This window comes from Odocoileus virginianus, chromosome 4, assembly GCF_023699985.2.
Source record: "Odocoileus virginianus isolate 20LAN1187 ecotype Illinois chromosome 4, Ovbor_1.2, whole genome shotgun sequence".
NCBI lineage: Eukaryota > Metazoa > Chordata > Mammalia > Artiodactyla > Cervidae > Odocoileus > Odocoileus virginianus.
The window spans coordinates 22901664-22919578 of record NC_069677.1 but is presented as its reverse complement, the minus strand read 5'-3'; the positions used below and the strand labels follow the sequence as shown (position 1 = coordinate 22919578).

The window sequence follows — 17915 nt, the reverse complement described above, 5'->3', positions numbered from 1 at the left end:
GCTGGAATAACATGAATCGATCCAAAGTGTAGAACTGCTGATAAAACAAACAGGAGAGATGAGATGCCAGGTGACACATACAAATAGACACAGATGTATACATGGTTACAAAGGGTACTAAAAATTGTATTTAAGGACTTCCCTGGTGATCCAAGGGTTAAGAATCCTCCTGCCAATGCAAAAACAAGACCAGGAGCTGACCGTGGCTCAGATCATCAACTCCTTATTGCCAAATTCAGACTTGAAGAAAGTAGGGAAAACCACTAGGCCATTCAGGTAAGACCTAAATCAAATCCCTTATGATTATACAGTGGAAGTGACAAATAGATTCAAGGGATTAGATCTTATCGAGTGCCTGAAGAACTATGGACAGAAGTTAATAACACTGTACAGGAGACAGTGACCAAAACCATCTCCAAGAAAAAGATACACAAAAAGGCAAAATGGTTGTCTGAGGAGGCCTTGCAAATAGCTGAGAAAAGAAGGGAAGCAAAAGGCATAGGAGAAAAGAAAAAATACACCCATCTGAATGCAGAGTTTCAAAGAATAGCAAGGAAAGACAAGAAAGCCTTCACTTAAGTGAGCAATGCAAAGAAATAGAGGAAAACAATAGAATGAGAGAGACTAAGATCTCATCAAGAAAATTAGAGATACCAAAGGACATTTCATGAAAAGATGGGCACAATAAAAGACAGAAATGGTATGGACCTAACAGAAGCAGAAGAGATTAAGAAGAGGTGGTAAGAATACACAGAAGAATGGTATAAAAAAGGTCTTAGTGACCCGGTTAACCACAATGGTGTGATCACTTACCTAGAGCCAGACGTCCTGGAGTATGAAACCAAGTAGGCCTTAGGAAGCATTACTATGAACAAAGTTAGTGGAAGTGATGGAATTTCAGCTGAGCTATTTCAAATCCTAAAAGACTGTGCTGTTAAATTGTTGCACTCAATATGCCAGCAAATTTGGAAAACTCAGCAGTGGCCACAGCCCTGGAAAAGGTGCTTTCATTCCAATATCAAAGAAGGGCAATGCCAAAGAATGTTCAAACTACCTTACAATTGGGCTCATTTCACATATTAGCAAGGTAATGCTCAAAATTCTTCAAGCTAGGCTTCATTAGTATATGAACCAAGAACTTCCAGATGTACAAGCTGGATTTAGAAAAGGCAGAGGAACCAGAGATCAAATTGCAACATCCATTGGATCACAGAAAAAGCAAGGGAATTCCAGAAAAGCATCTACTTTTGCTTCATTGACTATGCTAAAGCCTTTAACTATCTGGATCACAACAAACTCTGGAAAATTTTTAAAGAGACAGGAATACCAGACCACCTAACCTGCCTCCTGAGAAACCTGTATACAGGTCAAGAAGTAACAGTTAGAACCGGACATGGAACAACAGACAGGTTCAAAATTGGGAAAGGAGTACGTCTGGGCTGTATACTGTCACCCTGCTTATTTAACTTCTATGGAGAGTACAACACGTGAACTGCTGGGCTGGAGGAAGCACAGGTGGAGATTGAGATGATCAGGAGAAATAGCAACAATCTCAGATATGCAGATGACACCATCCTAATGGCAGAAAACAAAGAGGAACTAAGGAGCCTCTTGAAGAAGCTGAAATAGGAGAATGAAAAAGCTGACTTAAAACTCAATGTTCAAAAAACTAAGATCATGGCATCCAGTCCCATCACTTCATAGCAAATAGACAGGGAAACAATGGAAACAGTGACAGACTTTATTTTCTTGGGCTCCAAAATCACTGCAGATGATGACTGCAACCATCAAATTAAAAGACACTGGCTCCTTGGAAGAAAAGCTATGATAAACCTAGACAGTGTATTAAAAAGAAGAGATATCACTTTGCTGCCAAAGGTTTGTATAGTCAAAGCTATGGTTTTCCCAGTAGTCATGCATGGCTGTGAGAGTTGGACCATAAAGAAGGCTGAGCACCAAGGAATTGATGCTTTTGAACTGTGTGGTGCTTGTGAAGACTCTTGAGAGCCCCTTGGATAGCAAGGAGATCAAATCAGTCAATCCTAAAGGAAATCAATCCTGAATATTCAATGGAAGGACTAATGCTGAAGCTCTAATACTTTGGCCACCTGATGAGAAGAGTCAACTCACTGGAAAAGACCCTGATGCTGGGAAAGACTGAGGGCAGGCAAAGAAGGGTGTGACAGAGGATGAGGTGGCTGAATGGCATCATTGGTTCAATGGACATGAGTTTGAACAAACTCCAGGAGATGATGAAGGACAGGGAAATCTGTTATGCTACAGTCCATGGGGTCACAAAGAGTCAGACATGACTGAATGACTGAACAACAACAACTGCCAACGCAAGGAATATGGGTTCAGTTCCTGATCTGGGAAGATTCCACAGGCCATGGAGCAACTAAGCCTGTAAACCACAACTACTGAGCTTGTGCTCTGCAACAAGAGAAGCCATAGCAATGAGAAGCCTGTGAACCACAACTCGAGAGTAGGCCACCACTCACTGAAACTAGAGAAAGCCCATGAGCAGCAATGAAGAGCTGGAGTGACTCTCCAGCACAACCAAACAAACCAACTGTATTTAAGGGCTGGTGGTGCAGTGGTAAAGAAAATGCCTGACCATACAGGAGACCCAGGAGACACAGGTTTGATTCCTGGATTGGGAAAATCCCTTGGAATAGGAAAGGGCCACCTGGCCCAGTATTCTTGCCTGGAAAACTCCATGGACAGAGGAGCCTGGTGGGCTACAGTCCATGGGGTCACAAAGAGTCAGACACAACAGCACTTAACACACACACATACATCTATGTGGCAATGTAGCTTCAGACTAAAAATTGGTTTATGATGGATATTCATGACTATAAAGATAGAGCACCTAAAATATCTCATGAGCGAGCAGAAAAGGGTGAGGAACAGTATGATATCATCATGAGCATTTCTACCAACCTCTTGACCACAAGGGGGAAATGAACAGTGCATTCCTAGTCCCTACTCTTAAGGCACAAGGGAAGTTGGATGAGTGAAAGGGAACTTGTAACTGGTTAAACATTTACAGAAAGCCTCATTTGGCTAAAAGAACATCATACAAGCGTTTCTATTTCCCTTGTTGAAATGGAATAAAGAAGTTTAACTGGATGAACTCCGAGACCTCACTTTCACCAACAGAAAGACCCTGCTTGCAGAAGGGTGAAGCTAGCACAAAAGACATTTTAGGAGAAAGAAGTCACTCCCACTCAGAGGTCGTGACTGTCAAAGAGAAGCCTGACTGTAATAAATAGTCAGGACCTCTAGACTTATGCAGGCACAAGAGGGTAAAGGAATAGTTCTTTTAAAAAACATGCCTGCAGGACTAATCCACAAGTTCGTAACTAAAAAGGACATTTAGAAATTTAAAAAATGGAAGGTACACAAGCAAATGATATACAGGAAGATGGTAAAAAATGCATATGAATCACATTATGAAAAAGTAGCTCAGAATGATTTGAAAATATTAAGTGATGACAAACAGAAAGAAAGAAACTAACTAACCCCAAACACTATCGACCAAACCATAGTTGAGGGAAGTTTACAGAGCGGACTGGTTAATTCTAAAACAAGAAGAGCAAAGAATAGCTTGGTCGACTGCTTGGGACAAGGATGACCAGGTTACTTAACCACTTTTATTGATCTCTGAAGAACTGTGGAAAACAACAACAGCAGCAACAAAAAGCTAAAGGCCTAGAAACTAGCAAACTAATCTTTGTTATAAAAACAATTGGAAAAATATGGATTCTACAAAATATAGACTGTGTTAGCATAATATTAACCTTAGCCAAGAATCCAAATAATATTTTAATTAAAATCATATTTTAATTTAATATGATTTTGAAATAAAAATCACATGCAACTTCACCATCAATTATAATCACAATTAGCATTTTGCTGTGAATTATTTCTAGAATTTTCCCCACGTATAAATGCATACACTCTTTTTAAATTTCTTTTGACCATTTTCAGACTTTTTTCACTCTTTCATGGTGACCATCATTTGGTGTAAATAAATATGCTTCTACATACAATATTGTCTTCCATGGCTACACAGTACTTTATTACATAAATAGACCATAATTTATTGTTTGTCCCCCATATTGTTATTTATTATTATTCATTTCTAATGATTAGAGACTATGATCTTTATTATTTCTGCTTTAATAATGCATAACTTATAGAGATTTTATTTTAGAGCTAATAGAAAATACATTTTTATAAGTGTTCATGAGCCCTGGAAGAGAAATTTCATTCTCTATATTTTGGGTATTATACAGCATGTATTATTAAAATCATATTTACAGTATTACATGATTCTTCTATTTATTTTTGTTTCTTTACTTGATATATGAAAGTCCTATAGTGGCATTTTGAAATCTTTAAACAGGATTATGTTTTGGATGCACCATTAGTTTTTCTTCTATCAATGTTTATTGATGCATATATTTCTATAGCAGTGTATCTTCACTGTGAATTGGACTATTTGTTTGTATAAAACCACCATCATTGTCTTAAAGTATTTGTCTTTGCTGGACAGGGTATGGAGAAAGGGAACCCTCCTATATTGTTGGTGGGAATGTAAGTTGGTGTAGCCACTGTGGAAAACAGTATGAAGGTTCCTCAAAAAAATAAAAATAGAATTACCATATGATCCAGAAATCCCACTACTGGGTATACATCCAGACAAAACTATATATAATTCAAAAAGATACATGCACCCCCATGTTCACAGCAGAACTATTCATGATAGCCAAGACATGGAAACAATCTAAATGTCCTTGACAGATGAATGCATCAAGAAGTAGTGGTACACGTATACAATGGAAAACTACACAGCCATAAAAAAGAATTAAATAATACCACTTGCAGTAACATGGATGCAATTAGAGATTATCCTACTAAATAAAGTCAGAAAGAGAAAGAGAAATACCTTGTGATATCACTTATATGAGGAATCTAAAACAGGACACAAATGAACCTATCTATGAAACAGAAGCAGAATCACAGACATAGGAAATAGGATGGTGGTTGTCAAGGTTGGGAGGCGGGTAGGAGAGGGATGGGCTGGGAGTTTGCGGTTATTGGATGCAAACTAGTATATACAAAATTGATAAACAACAAGATCCAACTGTACAACACAGGGAACTATATTCAATATCCTATGATAAACTATAATCAAAAAGCACATGAAAAGGAATGTATATATATATACATATAAAAGAGTCACTTTTCTGTACAGCAGTAACTACAACACTATAATTTAACTATACTTCAATTAAAATAAATATACAAATATCTTGAAAAAACAAAGTATTTGTATTGAGTTGCATTGTGTCTTACATTAATATCATGACTTCTGCTTTAGTGTTTGTTGCACCTGCCAGCTATATCTTTCCTCAACATTTCTTTTAATCCTTGTACATTGTTTTGTTTTAGGGATGACTATGGCAAATAACATATGGTTGAATTTTAGTTTTGGTCCCAATTTGAAAACCTTTATTAAAAATAGGTCATTTAGTCCATTTATGTTAGTTGTTATAACTGAAGTATTTGACCCCTTATTATTTTCATGCTTCTTTTAATTTTTTTTCTTTTCTTCTCCCTCAAACTCCCCCTTCCATCCAGGTTGCAAAAGAACATTGAGAAGAATTCCGTGTGCTATACAATAGATCCTTGTTGGTTATCCATTTTAAATACAGCAGTGTGTACATGCCCATCCCAAACTCCTTTTTAATTTTTTCTAAAGCTTGCTTGCCTCTCCTTTATTTTTTGTCCTTTGTCATATGAAATATGTTTTCTCAGATCCCTTGATTTAGAAGATAGAATAGTGGGGATAAAAATTCTATTTCTATTTTTTTTACTTTTTTTTTTTTTTTTTTTTGCCTCACTGCATAGCCTGTGGAATCTTAGTTCCCCAACCAGGAATCCAACCCACATCCCTTGCAGTGGAAGTGTGGAGTCTAAGCCACCGGACCTCCAGGGAAGTCTCAATAACTATTATTTTCTAAACTTTAAATGTCAAGAATGCAATGAGTCTCTCATAGTTGAACCAAGGGTTTCAGAACATTTTATTTTCATTGTCCCATCCTGTCCTATATTCTCCAGAGAAATACCAGCCTTTCAGACTTAGTTTTGGTGTCTAAAATTTTAATTTGCTGTTTCATAACTTTGTGTAGCAATACATATCTTCTCTTTGGAAGTATCTGACTTTTGCACACAATTTAAAAACTGGATTTATAATAATTACTTATACATCTCTTTTTAAATTGGCTTCAGTACTGTTTGCCTATCCTTTATAACATTACTTCCTCCACAGGCTTGATTTGCTTAACTATAGTTTAAACTCTGCTAGTTTCACCTAATAGACTTTAATTCTCTTGCTGTGTTTGAGTTTCCTCACCACCTTTCCATATCTCATTCCTATCTTTGCATACCATATTTCATTATCACCTCAGCCTTTTCTCCTTGTCTTCTGATTTATAAAGACCATGGCTTCTGGCCCTCTTAAGAGGATTCCCGTCTCCTAAAACAATCTTTTAGGTCCAGCTGGAGAAGCCCATTTATTTTAATTCTGTACGCTATCCTTTCATTTTACATTTTCCTTGGTTCCTCTCTGTTTTACTCTTCATTCATTCTTAAAGAAGAAAGTACTCTACAGACTTGATGCTTGTCAAAGAACAGGTCTTGGGTCTTGTTCTCTCTGAACGCTGAATTAACAGTGGCTGGGGGTGTACACAGAGCCGAGGCAACATCAAGTCCCGGAATATATTATTCTAGAGTTACTTTTTAATTTTTCTTATTGTCAGAACAAGTTTTACTCTTTGGAATGTATCACAATTTTCTTTACAATGTGACCAAAATTTCTTAAGTATTTAAATAGATACATGTTCATTCTTGAATGGGAAGGAGTATATGTCCATTGCATCAACTTTCTCACATCCTTAAAATTCTTTACTTACTCCTTTGTTTTGTCACTCAGCATGTTGAAGATTGATAGAAATATGTTGTTTCCCTCTGTAATTGAGTTTTGTCAAGTTTTTAAATATATTTTGATATTTTATACTATTCAGAATAAAAATATTCAATGATAGTAAGTCTTCTAATGGATTATGTCTTTTAGCCACATTTAATGTATCAATATTTCCTGCATTTATTTCTACTTTGTCTAATACTGTTCTCCTTTCTTTCCTTGGTTTACATTTTTCTGGTGTACCTATACTCTTTTTTCCCTCCTTTCTGCTCCATTTTGTTTAAAACAGCATGTATTTAGAATCAGTTTTTGCCTATTCAACTTTCTTCATTTTTTAATAGAATGATTAACCATTCACATGAGTGGAATCACAGTATTTGTCCTATTGTAACTGGTTTATTTCACTTAGTGTAATGTCTTCAAAGTTCATCCATGTTCGAGCATGTGTCAGAACTTCCTCCCTTTTTAAGGCTGAGTAATATTTCACTGCAGGCATGCGTTACATTTTATTTATTCATCGATGGACACTTAGGTGACTTCCACCTTTTGTCTACTGTGAATAATGTTCCTCTGATCACGGGTATGTAAATATCTTTTTGTATACTGTCTTTCAATTCCTTTGAGTATATAACCATAAGTGGAATTGATGGATCATATGGTATTCCATTTTTAATTTTTTGAGGAACTGAGCTATTGTTTTCCATAGTGGTTGCAGCATTTTACAATCATACCAACAATGCACAATGGTTTTAATATCTCTATAACCTCAGTGCCATTTGTTATTTTCTGGGGTTTTTTTTTTTTTTTTTTTTGACAATAGATATCTTAAAGGATATGAAGTGTTATCTCATTATGATTTTGATTTTCATTTTCTTAATGATTAGTGATGTTGATCATCTTCTTCTGTGCTTATTTGTCTATTTGCATATTATCTTTGGAGAAAAATTTTTCAAATCCTTTGCTCATTTTTGAACTGGATTTTTGTTTTATTGTTGAGTTTGGAGAATTCTCTATATATTCTGAATAACAATCCCCTTTCAGATATGTGATTTGCAAATATTTTGTCCCATTCTTTGCTGCCTCTGCCATCTTAACTTAGAAATGATAATGAATTTCTGGGCCTCCCACTTAACAACTCTGGTTCAAGGTCCCCACCCTATACCTCCTAATCAGAATCTCAGAGGAGGAAAGTCTCCAGGCAATTTGAATGTAAATGAAGCTTCATTCAAGAACTGCTGCCTTGTAAGCATTTAGAAGAGAAAGCAAGGATCCCTTGGAACTAACCGAGTTTTACTCAGAATTCATGGCGGGTGGTTCCTAAGTCTTTTTAACAGGTCTATCAGTTACATAATTCAGAAAGTGGTAAACAGAGGTTGGAAGTACAGACTGTTTGACAGAGTTTCCCATGAGCCTTACAGGCACAAGAGAGAAATACGTGTTGAATGCAAAGGTAAGGACAGCATGCCCAAAGCCACCACTGAAGTGCAGTGTGTAGTGTAGGGCCTGACACATTGAAGTGATTTTTAGAGAAACTGTAATAGAGCCATAAGAGAATTGCCAGAGGAGGTAAAGAATCAAAAACCCTGTAGTTTGAAAAATCACTGAAGGAACTTTTTGTTCTTAACTTTGCTGAACACCAGTGTCACTTGGGGACCTTTAAAAAAAAATACTCAGACCCAGGCCCTGACCCTAGACCAATTAAATAAGCATCTACTGGATTGGGACCCACAAGTGGTGTTACTGCAAAGCTCCCCAGGTAATTTTAATGTTTAACAAGCATCGAGGACCACTGGTCTAGAGAAAAGGACCATGCTGACAATCTGTGAGGCTCTAACATAGAAGAGGAATACAACAGTTTGAGCACTCAGCTGGCAGAAGTGGGTATTGGTCTAGCTGGTCAGCAGATGGCTATTGGCAAAGCTTGCCTATCAAGCCCAGACTCTCAGTGCTGTGAAAAGCCTCCTCCCTTTGTTAAAAAGGCATGAATCTCCTTGATGTGGATCTTTTGAATACTGGCAATACATGTATCAACATCAAAATAAATGAAAATTGATCTCCCATGATCTCCTCGGCTCTTGTGGTTGCACCTGCCCCTTAGACTCATCCCTTTCCAATCCCTTTCCAACCATAGCCACACAGTTCATCTATCAACTACCTCTCCATCTGGATCTCTCATTAACACTGCAAATTCAGCAGGCCTCGAACTGAACTCATCAATAATCCCGCTACGGCTCCTTGAGCCTCTTGGTCGATGGAAGCACTATCCTCCCAGATGTACAAGGTAGAAGCCTGAGAACTGCCCTAGGTTCCCTTGCCCCCCTCACTACCTTCACATCCACCTAATTACCAGTTCTTTCCTGATTCTGTCCTTCCTTCCATAGTTCCTAAGCTCTCATAGTTCCTAAGCTCTCAGAAAAGCCTCCCTTGGGTAGCCCTGCTTCCTGTCTTCTCTCCTCCCAACGCTGCAGTTAGAGGGGCTGCTCTAATGTTAAAATCTGATCTGATCAAACTTTAAGTTCCCATTTAAAATTTCTCAGTAATCCCTCACTGTCTACCAGAACAGATCCACCGAGTTAACTTGGGAGACAAGGCCCTCCTGTCCACATATCTAGACTCATCTCCTATCTCAACTCATCTCCACTTCTCAGCTCAGTTTTCACTCCATACTGATCCCTTTACTAGAATGTACTACCCACACTTGTCTCTTCACTTAACCTCTAGCCAGCTTTTACACTTTGGCTGAAGCCCATCTACTCCAGAGAGTATTATCTGACTTCCTTGGTGACCTTCCTCTGACTCTCAGCTAAAGATAATGCTACATGATGTCTGTTTCTGTCTCTGGTCTACCCAGTCCCACCCAGCTCCCGAGAACCAGTTGGTCCTATGCCCAGCAACTCATCCTGTGTCTATCACAGAAAGGGTTCTCATTATTTATTGACTGGTTTAATGGTGATCAGATGATTGAGTGCACTTCCTCAAGAGTGCATTTTCCAGGATATTCACGATTTAGGGCTTAGGAACCATGGGGGCTTTGGGGCAGAGTGGGAACTGCCCCAACTATAGAAAAATATGGCTACTAACTTCCTGTTGAGAAAGATCATTTTTTGTGAGATCATGTTCTCATCCTGGCATGAGAAAAGAGCAAGGACAGTCTCCTACCAGTGGGTGACCTGGGGTCGGGTTCTGGGGGCCATGGAGATCCTTGTTGACGAGGCCTTGGGACAGGGAATGTGGGGGACTGGGTAACAGCACCCATTTTGCATGACTCTCAAGGACCCTGGAAGGAACACTATGGCCCTGAGCGACTGAGAGAGCCTTCTCCAGCTCCTTCACATTATCTGAAAGGCAGGGGCACTGAGGCAGCAGGTACAGTGCTGTAGGCTGCTGTCCCAGAGCAGAGAGGTGAAAAAAGGCAGCCAGGAATGAAAACATTTAGGCCAAAACACTTCAAGAATTTCAGCATCAAGGGTCAAAGTGGCCTTGCTGACCTCTGGCCACTTGGCACTTTCACACCAGGTCAGAAAACAGGAATGTGAAAACTTGGTGCCTGGGCAGATGACACCATCTATGCCTTAAGCAAAGAGAAAACTTCCCATGCAGACTCACATAGAAAGGAGGGATGGGCCCGAATGGTCAGCTGCTGCTTGGTCACTGAGTTTTATCCTTCATCCCTTTTCTTGCCATAGTAGACTCTTTTACTCTTCACAGCCTCTGCTTTGGTGAATCACTCTAGTGAAATGAAGCTGATGACATCCAAGCTACCTGCCTCACACTTATGACTGGAATCAGGAAAGACCATAGATACAAATACACTGTTATTTTCCAAGTGTGGTACATGTCTAAAGGATAGTTATTATTATTGTGATTTCATCATCAAAAAGTGTATGAACACAAATACTGTATGTTAACTCACATATATGGAATCTAGAAAGATGGTACCAATGATCCTACATGCAGGGCAGCAAAGGAGATATGGACATAAAGAACAGACTTTTGGACTCAGTGGAAGGAGAAGACGGTGAAATGATTTGTGAGAATAGCATTGAAACATATACATTACCATATGCAAAATAGATAAAAAGGGCAAGTTTGATGTATGACGCAGGGTACCCAAAGCCAGTGCTCTGTGACAACTGGAGGGATAGGGTGTGGAAGGAGGTAGGAAGGGGGTTCAGGATGAAGGGGACACATGTATACCTATGGCTGATTCATACTGATGTATGGCAAAAACATCACAATGTTGTAAAGTAGTTATCCTTCAACTAAAATAAATAAAAATTTAAAAACCCTGGTGGCTCAGATGGAAAAGCGTCTGCCTGCAATGATGGAGACCCGGGTTTGACCCCTGGGTCAGGAAGATCCCCTGGAGAGGGAAATGGTAACCCACTCCAGTACTCTTGCCTGGAAAATTCCATGGATGGAGAAGCCTGATGGGCTACAGTCCATGAGTCCATGGGGTCACAAAGAGTCGGACACGACTGAGTGATTTCACTCTCACTTCACTCTCACTCTCACAAATAATACATGCTGGAGATGGTGTGCAGAAAAGGGAAACTTCCTACACTGTTGGTGGGAATGTAAACTGGTATAGCCACTATGGAGAACAGATTGGTGATTCCTTAAAAAGCTAAAATAGAGCTACCATATGATCCAGGAATCCCACTCCTGAGCATACATCTGGAGAAAACCATAATTGGAAAAGATGCATGCACCCCAATGTTCACTGTGGCACTATTTACAACAGCCAGGACATGGAAGCAACCTAAATATCTGTGGACAGAGAAATGGAAATAGAAGAAGTTGTATGTACATACAATGGAACGTTACTTAGCCATAAAAAATGAAACAATGCCTTTGCAGCAACCTGGATGGACCCAGAAATTATCATACTAAGTGCAGTAAGTCAGATAAAGACAAATAACATATGATATCACTTATATGCAGAATCTAAAAAAAAGAATGATACAAGTGAACTTATTTATAAGACTGAAACAGATTCACAGACTTAGAAAACAAACATGGCTACCAAAGAGGAAACAAGATGGGGAGGGATAAATTAGTAGTTTGGGATGAGCATAAACACACTACTATATATAAAACAGATAACCAGCAAAGACATACTGTATAGCAATATTTTGGAATAACCTAGATGGGAGGAGAATTTGAAAAAGAATGGCTATATATATATATATATATACAACTGAATCACTTTGCTGTAGCTGAAATTAACAGAACATCGTAAATCAACTATACTACAATATAAAATAAAATAAAATAAAATTTTAAAGCCTTCTTTTACTTGGATCTTTTCTCTCTGTGTTCTGTGTCCTGTCATGGAAATCTTTCAGCTCCATTTCCCACTTGAACAATAAGCTTGCTCCTCCTCTCTCCTATTAAACCATGATACCAGGAAAGAATCTTTAATTTTTACTGAGACATAAATGATTAAGAGGTTAATTCCAAGAGAATAAGAGAACTTTTCTGCAGAAAACAAAGCCTTAGGCTTCTCCAGAATCAAAGATGGAGAGAAGAAGTATGCCCTGGAGAAAGCACTCAGAAAGAGTTGTGTGACCTTGGCCTGTCCTGAAGGTGTGAGCCCATGCAGGGCCCTTTCCTTTAGATGGAGGATTCCTCATGCTGAAGAGGCTGGCCTGGGACCAACTGCTTCCCTGGCTCCTTCTCTGATCTCATGTTCAGTGATGCTAGAGACTATTAGATCTGCCTCAAATTAACACAATCTCTTGGCCTAACAATAATATTCCAGGGTGTCAAGACAACATACAATTGAGATAATTAAATCACTCTCCTTAATCTGTACAGAATCACAGAATGAGGAAGCTACTATTACCACAGCTACCATCATCATTACCATGAACCACCACTCCACCACTACCATCATTACCATGAACCACCACTACCATCATCATTACCATGAACCACCACTCCACCACTACCATCATCATTACCATGAACCACCACTCCACCACTACCATCATTACCATGAACCACCACTACCATCATCATTACCATGAACCACCACTCCACCACTACCATCATCATTACCATGAACCACCACTACCATCATCACCATGAACCTCCACTATTACCACTAACACATCATCACAATCATCACAATCACCATTACCCTCATGGCAGATACAATTCTACTTTTTTAAATGGGAAAAGTTACTTATAAAAATGTCTTAACTTAAGGGGTTGATGTTAATCCTAGGAAACATTACAGAAGAGGATTTGGAATGAACTTTTAGGACTGAAGTTGTGATCTTGAGAAATCAACATGGGTTAACTGCTAGTAGTTTACGTCAAAGTAACAAAATTGTTTCTTTGACAACATTAGGCAGGGAGATGGGGGAAATACAGGTGAGAAGGAGTATCTGGACTTTATCAAGACCTTTGATAAGATTCCTCTGATAATCTTTTGAAGAAGAATAATTATGGATTGAGAGATAGTACAAGAAGATAAATTATCTTAAAATGTGCTATGTATTTATTGAATTAACATCTATCTATCAGGAGCATATATTGAAATGCTCCAGAATGCTGTAATGTTTATAATTTTTTATTGATGACTTAGTTGAAGAGGTCATACTCATGTTTGGGGACAATAGGGAGCCAGCTGGAAGGGACAGGGTATATTCTGGGTAACAGGATCAAAGCCAGAAATATCTGGGCAAGCCGGCAAGAGAGATTGAATTAAACAAGACAAAATTGGGAATAAATGCAAGGGCTCCGTATTTGGGTCCCAGGTAGCATCTCTACAAATATGGAATGGGAGGGCAGCAGCAGGCAGGGGATACAGTTCAAGAGCAAGTTTCAAAGAAAGTTGGGCTTTTTCAATGGATATGAAACTCAACAGCTGTAACTTGTATAGAAGCTAGTTCAACCTGACAGGGTTTTAACAGAAACATGAGATGTAGAATAAAGGAAGTGGTCATCTCACGCTATGTGGTGCTGATTAAGCCTTCTTTGAAATGTGATGCTCTATTCATTTAGAATAAAGAAATTAAGGAAAACTGGGGCAAGAGAGTGAGGACAATCCTGGAGCCAGTGACTTATGGGGCCGGATAGAGCAGTGGGGAGGGCACAGGCCATGGAGTTGGAGCCTGGTTATATCAATAGTTGGCTGTGATTGGATACTGTAGATCCTAACCAAGCCAGTATTTCTATCCGGGGCTCATGATCAACTTCCCTGAGAAGCACAGACGGTGGTGGTTGGCAGGCCTGCTCTCCTAGGTTTTGATCCTCTGGTCAGACCACATTGTGGGTGGGTTCCTTTCTGCTGACCTCACCCATACAGGGGCAGTCTCTTATGCCCCCAAGCAAATTTTTACACTCTTGAAATGCCAATGTGTGTATTCTCCAATATGGCAGCCAGAAGCTATATATGGCATTTCAGCACTTGAAATATGACTAATGTGACTGAGAAACTGAAATTTTTATTTTCTTTAATTTTAATGCAGTGAAAATGCAAGTCACATGTGGAAATACACTGCACAGCTCTAGACAGCTTCCAGATGCATTTCTGAGACTGATCAATGTGAGCAGAATCAAGATGCATCAAAAGAGAAATGCACATGGAGCACCCGGCATAGTACCTGGAAAATTCTCTTGTTCAGTCAGTGCACTGAATTGTCTACTGTGCAAAAGCACCAGCTCAGGTGCTGGGGCACAGACCTAGCCATACTTCTAGGAGTTACAGTTTAGTGGGGGATGGGCAGATAAGTGATGTCACCACAGAGAGCTAAGTGTATGCACAGTTAAAGCAGAGAGATCGCTAACCTAGATGAACAGTTGAGGAAGGCTTACTAGAAAGTTTTAAGACCTGAGCTGAGTCTTAAACAAGTAGACCTCACACTGGAGGCTCAATGGATATTTATTCCACTTATGAGATTATATTCCAAGACTGCCAAGCCCACTGCTGGTGACAGAGGTGGCTGTGCGGTAAATGCAGCCCTAGAGAAAATTCATAGCTAGGGGCAATTAGTTGTATTTGAAAATTTCCCCTTTTGTATTGCCTAATTTCTCTTCCGTGGCCACATTTTCTTCACTTGAGGACATTTTTTGCTGATGTGTATAAACTTAATTTTTATTGCATGATTAGTAGTCCCTACCCATGAGTGGGTGGAGGTGGCAGTTAGTTGAACAGGTGAATTTTGTTACATATGAAGATAACTCACTACGGTTTGGTTGTGGAATTCTACTAATACTTGGTGTAAACAAACAGCTTGGTGAAAATAGCCAGTGTGTGAAGAAGCTGTCACTGACTGGCTGGGCTGGCTGAATTTGGCTCTGATAGTGATGTACCTTGTAAGAGTGGGAGCTAATCTATTAATTTGTGTGGAGAAGTAGGATGTTCTGCCACTTATATTTTACACAGTAGTCTGTTCAAAGGTAGTAAGTGATATCTAGCCAGAGAATTCTGCAACTGATACTTGTGCACAAAAAAACAGGCACAGCCATATAGTGTGTGGTTTTCACAATCACACTTGTGTGTATACATCAGGGAAACATGTGTAACCCCTCCCCCATGAAGCCAGGGGAATGCCCACGAGGGCTGGCTTGGTCATGTGAGGAGACCCTCCTATAGGTCACCTGCTTTGACTGTGGCAGAGTTGCCTCAAGGGGATGGAAGTGTAAACTAGTGTATCCTTTTCGAAAACCAGCTTGTCATATATACTAGGAACTTTAAAACATTCATGCCCTTTGGCCCAGGGATTTAACTTCTGGTCATCTATACACAGGAAGTATTTGGAAATGCCTGCAGGAAGACTGCACAGAGAGGTTGTGCAGAGTTATGTTGTTGCTAAACACAGGAAACAATTTAAATGACTAAATATAATAATAGGCAGCCATGTGAAGGACTTTCACTACAATACTATTTAGGAGAAAAAGCAGAGAAGCAATAGCTACAGAGGCTAAGCAACCCCTCAGTTGTTGAACAACCTGGGTTTGAATCCTGACTCTGCCACTCACAAGTGGTGGGGCTTGGGAAGTCCCCTGAACTCTCTGGGGTTGATAATACTGCCTCAGGACTTTTGAGGATTACATGGCACAGAATTTAAAATACTTAACACTTGCAAGGTACGTGGCCAGGCCATGATAAGTCGCTTCAGTCGTGTCCGATTCTTTGCGACCCTATGGACTGCAGCCTGCTTGGGCTCCTCTGTCCGTGGGATTTTCCAGGCAAGAATACTGGAGTGGGTTGCTGTGCTCTCATCCAGGGTATCTTCCCGACCCAGGGATCGAACCTATGTCTCCTGCAGCTCCTGTATTATTGGTGGGTTCTTTACCGCTGAGCCGCCAGGAAAGCCTGCAAGGTACATTAGGTATCCACTAAATGTTGGCTCTCCCTGGCCTGTACAATTTCAAGGCATAAAAATAGCTGGAAAGGAAACATGCTAATATATTAGCCTTGTGGAAATGTCTGTAGTTTGATTCTTTGTACACTTTTCAACATCCCAACATTCAATGTGAATTATTTTTATACTAAAAATGTATATCATAAAGTTGCAATACAATAAGATTTTTTAAGTTTTACCACAACAAAAATAGTGCTTCTCTTCCAGAGGATGAGCTAGGGATCAGCAGTAGAGCAAAGAGCTGCTGTTTTAGGGTACTTCCTGGAGCAGAGCCTCAGGCGTTCACAGCTGGGACCTCTAGGAGTGCAACGTTGGTGGCATCCACCCCCACCTGTTGAAGGTGCTCTGGGAGATCTGAGGGGGAGTTGGAACAGATGTCCTTAGTTTTTCCTATCTCTGAAAGTCTAGATTCCAAGATGCTCTGATTGTTTATCATTATTTCCCCATGTCTTGGTTGGTCTGAACCAAACACTGACAAGAAACTGTAAGACAGGAGAGACTCTTCTGCTTGCTCCCCACTTCCACCCCCCTCCCAGAAAAAAAAAAAAAGCTTGTAATAACGCCTACCAGTGCTATTCCTAAACATTAAGGGTGATCCCTAAAGACAGGGATGGAAGGTATAGTAGGAAGGTTAGATTAATGGCAGCCCTTTATTTGATGACTATAATTTTCAGAACCAGACAAACACAGCCCTTTTAAACTAGACTAAGTCCTCTCCCACCTTAAGACAAAGCTCTGAAATGAGAGGAGCACAAAGTATGTGTGCGTGGGTGACCAAATACTGATGACATTTGCCCCCTGTGATCTAATACCCTTCGTTGACAACGAGGGGTACCCTGTGCTCCAGCAAGTGACTTTGGGGGGGCTGTTTTTTTAAACAAAAACTCCCAGGCACCGAGGTAACAGCGTCATCTCCCCCTTTCGAACCCAAGCCCTGTGTTCTGACCGCTGCCCCTCATCAGTGATGTTTTCTGGTCCACACCTCCCTAACCAAAGCGCGTTACCCCAAGTCCCGAAAAGAAAAAGGACGAACAGCCCTCTCAGGGCCGCCTCGGGACCGCGAGGTCATCGTATGCTAATGAAGCAGGAGAAGACAGCCGCCCCGAGCCCGCCTGCGAGCGCGCCCGCAGGTTCGCAGCTCTCCCGCGCGCCACTGCGGCGCAGCCACAAATCACCGCGCGTGCCGCAGACCCTCCTGCCCTTCCGCGGGGAGAGAGGGGGGATGCGGGAAGGTCTCGCCCACCACTCTGAGTCCCGCACCTGGATTGCTCACACCTGGGAGCTGCCTCTTCGCTCCTGTCTCGTGCTTCCCGCTGCAGCGATGGCGCGGATGAGGGCAGCGCAACGGAATCACCTGTAGGGCTTTTTCGAACTCCACAGCCCCCCTCCTCAAATTCTAGTCCACTCGTCCAGAGGAAGAAAATCTCTGAATGTGCAGGGCGAGTGGACTGGTGGAGTTTTCGAAAGCCCCACAGGTGATCCTAAATGCACGCACATGCACAAACATCTTTTGAGTCCGAAACTAAACAGGTCAACCCGAC

At 40.4% G+C, this 17915-nt stretch overlaps 1 protein-coding gene across 2 annotated transcripts in view; it reads right to left on the bottom strand.

The window, feature by feature from the left end:
* DGKG (diacylglycerol kinase gamma) overlaps positions 1-17915 on the bottom strand; it is a 210574-nt gene that overhangs the window by 191697 nt on the left and 962 nt on the right. The gene's annotated exons all lie outside the window — the stretch shown is intronic.